The sequence below is a fragment of the Muscardinus avellanarius genome (assembly GCF_963383645.1).
Source record: "Muscardinus avellanarius genome assembly, chromosome: 2".
Classification (NCBI taxonomy): domain Eukaryota; kingdom Metazoa; phylum Chordata; class Mammalia; order Rodentia; family Gliridae; genus Muscardinus; species Muscardinus avellanarius.
Window position 1 is genome coordinate 134,211,734 of NC_137787.1, and position 6,036 is coordinate 134,217,769.

Here is a 6,036-nt window from a genome sequence, read left to right on the forward strand (position 1 = left end):
ATGATGAGACTTCTGGCTACTTCCCTGATTCCAAGGCATACCATTCTTCACTCACTGTGTATGAAACATTCCAGCTGTCTTTTATTTGTTGCTTGTCTCTTGAACTCAGCTTTATTTCTGTCTTGGGGGTTTTGCACTAACTCTTCCTTGTCCCCAAGACTCAGCTAAAAAGTCCATATCCCCATGGGAACCTCCCCTGGTCACCCCATGCAAATCAGATACCCTTTGCTCTTGTCAATTTATCTTATTTTTCAACTGTATAAAATTGGTCATCATCTTATATTTTTTACTTATTTTTTAAAAAGTGTTTTCCATTTTTTAAACAAAACATTCACTTTATGTCTTGTATATGTCTATGTTCCTTACAACCAAGAGAGAGGTCTTTCAGTTTTGGGGAGATTGACTGAATTTGCCTAGTGTAGTCCGAGATTCTTCATCTACCTTGAATCAGAAGAATAATGATAAATAAAACTTCTGAATTCATTAGACTAGAGGACCAGACTCCTACTTATTACAAAAATGTATATATATATGAAACACAACTGAACTTTAGATATGAGTCAAGAGTGTTAATAAGCTGGGCATGGTAGCTCACACTTGTAGTCCCAGCATTTGGGAGGCTGAGACTGGAGGATTGTGGTTCGTAGATTGCTTCAGCTACTTAGTGAGGCCCTTTGCAACTCAGTGAGACCAGGTTTCAAAATAAAGAATAAAAAATAGGGCTGGGGGTGTAGCTGGGAGATAGAATGCCTTTGGGTTCCTTCCCCAGACCCGCAAAAAAAAAAAAAAAGTGTTATTTTCTCTTAATAAAATTTTCTTTGTTTTCTTTTCTTTCTTTTTTTTTTTCCTGGTACTGGGGTACCTGGAAACCCTTCTACCTCCGGGCTACACTCCCAGACCTATTTTTATATTTTTATTTGGAAACAGGGTCTCTTAAGCCAGCGCGTGGCTGGCTTCGAACCAGGTGATCCTCCTGTTTCAGCCTCCCAAGCCCGGGGAGCCACCACGCCAGGCTTAAATTTTTCTTCTTAAGAAATAAAGAGCTGGGCGTGGTGGCACACACTTGTAATCCCCACACTTGGGAAGCAGAGACAGGAGGATCGTGCAGGTTCGAAGCCAGCCACACTGGCTTAAGAGACCCTGTTTCCAAATAAAAAAAGGTATTTAAAAAAAATAGGTCTGGGAGTGTAGCCCGGAAGTAGAAGGGTTTCCAGGAACCCCAGTACCAAAAAAAAAGACCAAAAGAAAAAAAATCAAGGATGCTGAGAAGTTCCCCAAAATATCCGTTACATGCTTCTATCAAGAGAAAAATTGCTGTGATCACTGTCACAGTTAGAATGCGGCAGTACTATTTACTCATTACCCATCCATTCTATCTCTCCCATTTGCTTTCTTATCCAAGGAGCACACCTGTATCAATCACAAACACAGATCACTACGTTCTTGGATAGTGCACTCTTGTGTGAAATAATTTTTCATCAAGTTTAACAGACATGGGTAGAATGCAACAAAACTATTCTACTGTTTTGTATAGCCATGAGATTTAGGCAAATGTTCAGATTTGAGACTTTATTTTAAAGTGCTCACCAGTTCTGATGGTTAAGATCAAGTATTTAGTTTTTAATAAGGTTAAACACTTCTCTGCTTATTTATGCCTAACTCCAGGAAATTTCTCCTCAAATAAAACCATTTTGAGAGCATCTAATGCAGTCTTTAAGAAAAATGGTTTTTATTAATCTTTAGGTATACTTAGAACAAAAGTTTTCAATGTCAGTGTGCTACACCCTTTAAAAGCATTTGGTGTATTTTAATTAGAAAGATAGAAAATAAAGCAAGGCTAAATGATATCTCACAAAGAGAATCTTTAAAATTTTTAAATGTATTTTTGGCCAGAATGATCTTTACATTTTTAATATGTTTTTGGTGCATTAATAATACATTTCAGTGAGATTCAAAGTGATACAAATGTACATTCACATATCACTTGTTTTTCCTTTTACTTTTTTCCTTTAAGAAGCAGTCTTTGTCAAAGAGTGACTTTCCAATACCTGCAGAAACTATTTAGACATTTTCTTAGCAGCAGAAGGATTTTCTTTCATAATATAATGGTGTTACCAAGAAATTGGCGTATTCACTAATGGACCACCCAGTGTCAGACCCAGCTGTCATCGTATCCTGTGTATACATTCCATGAAGCTAAAGTGCATTTGCTTGCCCTAGGTTTTCTCCAGGGATTCTCTGAAAAGTGAAACTAGTAAAAACCAATACAACATAGATGAGATTAGAGTAATAAGCACAAATGATTTCCTTTATCATTTAATATTCATTGGTTGCAAGAAACAGAAGCTGACTCTAACTTATAAAAAAGAATTTGATAGAATGATACTTGAGGATTAATTAAGAGACTATAAATCTGTCAGTTGGACCAAGGATGGCAACAATTAGAAGATATATCTGGGCTTGTCTCTTAGCTTTGTAGGTAGTGAGGATGTGGAGAAAGTAGGACCTTTGGTCAATGGTGGCAGCAATGTAAAATGTTTCAGTTGCTATGTAAAGCAGTTTAATTGTTTCTCAAAAAGTTAATTATATGTTCATTCCAGAACCCCATGCCACCCTCTACTCCAGCCCTTCTTTTAAAATTCAACATAATTTATCAGGCAAAAAAATCAAACAAATAATCTAAAACCAAAAAGAGTTTAAAGAGAAAAAAAAAAGAAAAAAGAAAAGAAAATACAAGTATATCTAGGCAAGGAGCAAATAAGACAAGAGGCAGACATGGAGAGTTTGTTGCCCTACCTTGATGGAGAAACTGTTGACATGTCCAAAGGCTGTCTAGCAGATGATAGTTACAGGTAGGTAATGAAAGGGGAATTGCTCACAATAGAGGAAATGGTATAAGCAGATGTTAATTTACAGTCACAATTAAAAGAGGTTATTAGGCTGGGCGTGGTGGTGCACGCTTGTAATCCCCGTGCTTGGGAGGTGGAGACAGGAGGATCACACAGGTTTGAAGTCTCTACCTGGCTTAAGAGACCCGGTTTCCAAATGAAAATATAAAATAGGTCTGGGAGTGTAGACCAGAAGTAGAAGGGTTCCATCCTCAGTACCACCAAAAAATGATGATGATGATGATGATGATGATGATAATAATAATAATAATAATAATAATAAAAAGAGGCTATTAGCATTAAAAACTGTTCATGATCAGAAAGAATATTTTGGGATAATTCTATATTATAGGAACTGAGAAAATATGAACACATTTTTTGGTAGTATCTCTTTTTCATAAATCTGTAGCACTTGATTATTTTCTTCTGTTTGTTTTTCTTGCTAAAATGATGAGGTAAGGACTTGGGAGCTTTCTTCTTAATTGCAGAGTTAGTTATATAGCTAACAGTTATAAAAAGAATATATAGAATGACTTTTCATTTTGCCCACAAATTAAATATAGTACTAACTTTTTATTAGTACTAAAAATGATTTTAGTATATTTTCACATTATATTAAATTGACTAAAGATCAGTAGTACATAAAATTTTGTCAAAATATACAAAGTCTATATAAAAGTAGGGAATAGCGTTACTACCTTGTGATTTCTAAAAATGCTTAAATATGTAACTTATGAGAGCAGTCTAACCAATTAGATTATTTTGTTAAAGAAAAAATATGAAAATATCATCCAGTGATGCAGAAAATTTTCAGTCTATTTCTCAACTTTTAGCCCTGCAATTACTCAAAACCCTGTGAAAACTCCCCCCTTGAGTTTAAGATGGATGGCTTTTAAATTTCTGGCTTAATTACTATTTATGGACAGAATAAAATGGCTCAACATTGTCCACAATGCAGTATATTATATATGGCTTTGATTTGTGTTAGAATAATCAGAGCCTCAAGTTGACCTTTGCCTGGGTCATAGTCACCAGTCACAAGTGGCTGAGAATTCCTTTTGTACAAAAATTGGTACTTAATATGTAGGAGGATGTTATATATTACCATATCTTCCATCTATGAAATGTTACTAACATTTTTCAACCCATTTATGTTAAAGAACATTACATGATGTATATCCCTGTCTTGGTGACATGTCTCCATTGCAGGGATAGAAACTCTTGGACCCAAAAATCTGTCTTTCCCCTGCTAAACCAAGTCTGCAGAGCAGCCTTGAAAACAATGAGCTTCTATAAAACATATCAAACCATGATATGAATCTTCATTATTAAGGAATAACAAGCTGTTATATGTTCCTTTGGAGAAGGCATTGGCTTCTGAGGACAGTCTTTTAATAATGCAAGTGTCCTTTGCTTGATAAAGTGTCAATGCACACTGACATTTCAAATATTTGTTTCCAGTAATGGTGATTCTCCTGAGAGTAAATAAGCTAGTTCCATTTAGATGTATTTGAAGTTGTTTGCCCTTTCCTATTCAGGCATGCATTAAAAAATGTTGAGTCAATCATGTATCAAGCACTTATATTTAGGTACTGTGGTTACACTATTAAAGAAAGGATGATAGCTCTTAAGTTCTTCCTTTCTATTTTGGAGCTTACATTTGGTTTGTAACTTAAGTATCCTTGACCCCAGGACCTTTTAAAAGACTAATTTTCTGAAAGATTTTTGAAGGTGTCCAACAAGGCCAGATATAATGGGAATCTGTTTTCTATCCTTGGCTCAGATAATTCTACTCTCTTTCTTAGTCAATTCTTCTGAATCTCTAAAATAATTTCACATATCTATCCTAAAGTATGTGCACTGGTGAGGTCTTATGAAAAATAAAAAATAAAAATCACCCTTTTAAAACTATATTGTGTCTTCTTAAACTACAATCTACTACTCTTTCTCTTTCTGAAACTATCAGGAAACCTAAACTCGAATTTTAAAATTTGAATATGCATATCCTTTCTGTTACTGTTGATTTATGTGAATCATAGGACATTAAGGAAATTAGCTTTATATTCTTTCTTGCAGTAAAAAAATCAATTTTATTTTAGTCTCAAATGTATGAATCAGAAATTGGTTGTAGGGATTTTGACAAAAGGCAAATATATGATTACCATATTCAAATTTATTGGAAGAAAAAAGTGGGTCCAGTAGTGAAAGTCAACATAGGTTTGATTTTGGTTGTTTATACTTCAGTGCAGCTGGGCAAAACAAGATGATCTTTGCAGAAAAAAAAATAAGATTTGAGAGTACCAGGATAGTTTCTGACCCCATTGAATCTCTCCCAGATGAAGCCTTTAAAACATAATATTTATGAAATTCTGGTCATCCGTAATAAGGAATGCTAATTAGTCAAGGAGTAATTAACAATTTTTCCAACCAAGCCAAATGAGGTTGCCTATTTAAGTAACCGAAAAAGCAGAAGTTTCCCATTATAGCTATGAATTTGGGAAGAAAATATCCAAACCATGTAATTTTGTGAAGACTTCTTGCCTCCTCTTTAGAAAAATACCATGGTTTGCTGTTAGGCCTATTGCTTGATGTGAACAACTCAAAAGTTTTCAGCAAAATAATAACTGCACAAACATGATGGGAGTTGAGCACCAGGAACGTCAACCTGTTTCAGCACTGAAAATACTGCACAGGAGCGTGTCCTGGGCAACTTAGTTATCTTATGGTTTCATAACATATTTTAGTAAGGTAGTTATATTGTCACTGCTACCACCAAATTGAGGCATTTAAGAGAGCATATACTTATTCTCTCACAGTTCAGCATTTCAAAAGTCCAAATGTGTCATATGGGGCTAAAATCAAGGCATCCATAGGACTTTTGGTTCCTCTGGGAAAGAAAGGGTTCCTTGCCTCTTCCAGTGTTTAAACGTTGCCCACATTCCTTGGCTCATGCACTCTTCTTCCCAGCATTCCCTCTCCTGTTTCCATCTTCAATCTCCTCCTGCTTTCTTTTGTATGTTTCCCTGTGATGATTACATTGGGTCCACCCAGATAATCCAGGATAATCCTCCAACTCAAAATCTTTAGCTGAGCCACATTTACAAAGTCCTTTACCATGTGAGGTGACAGTCCTTACAGGTTCCAGGGA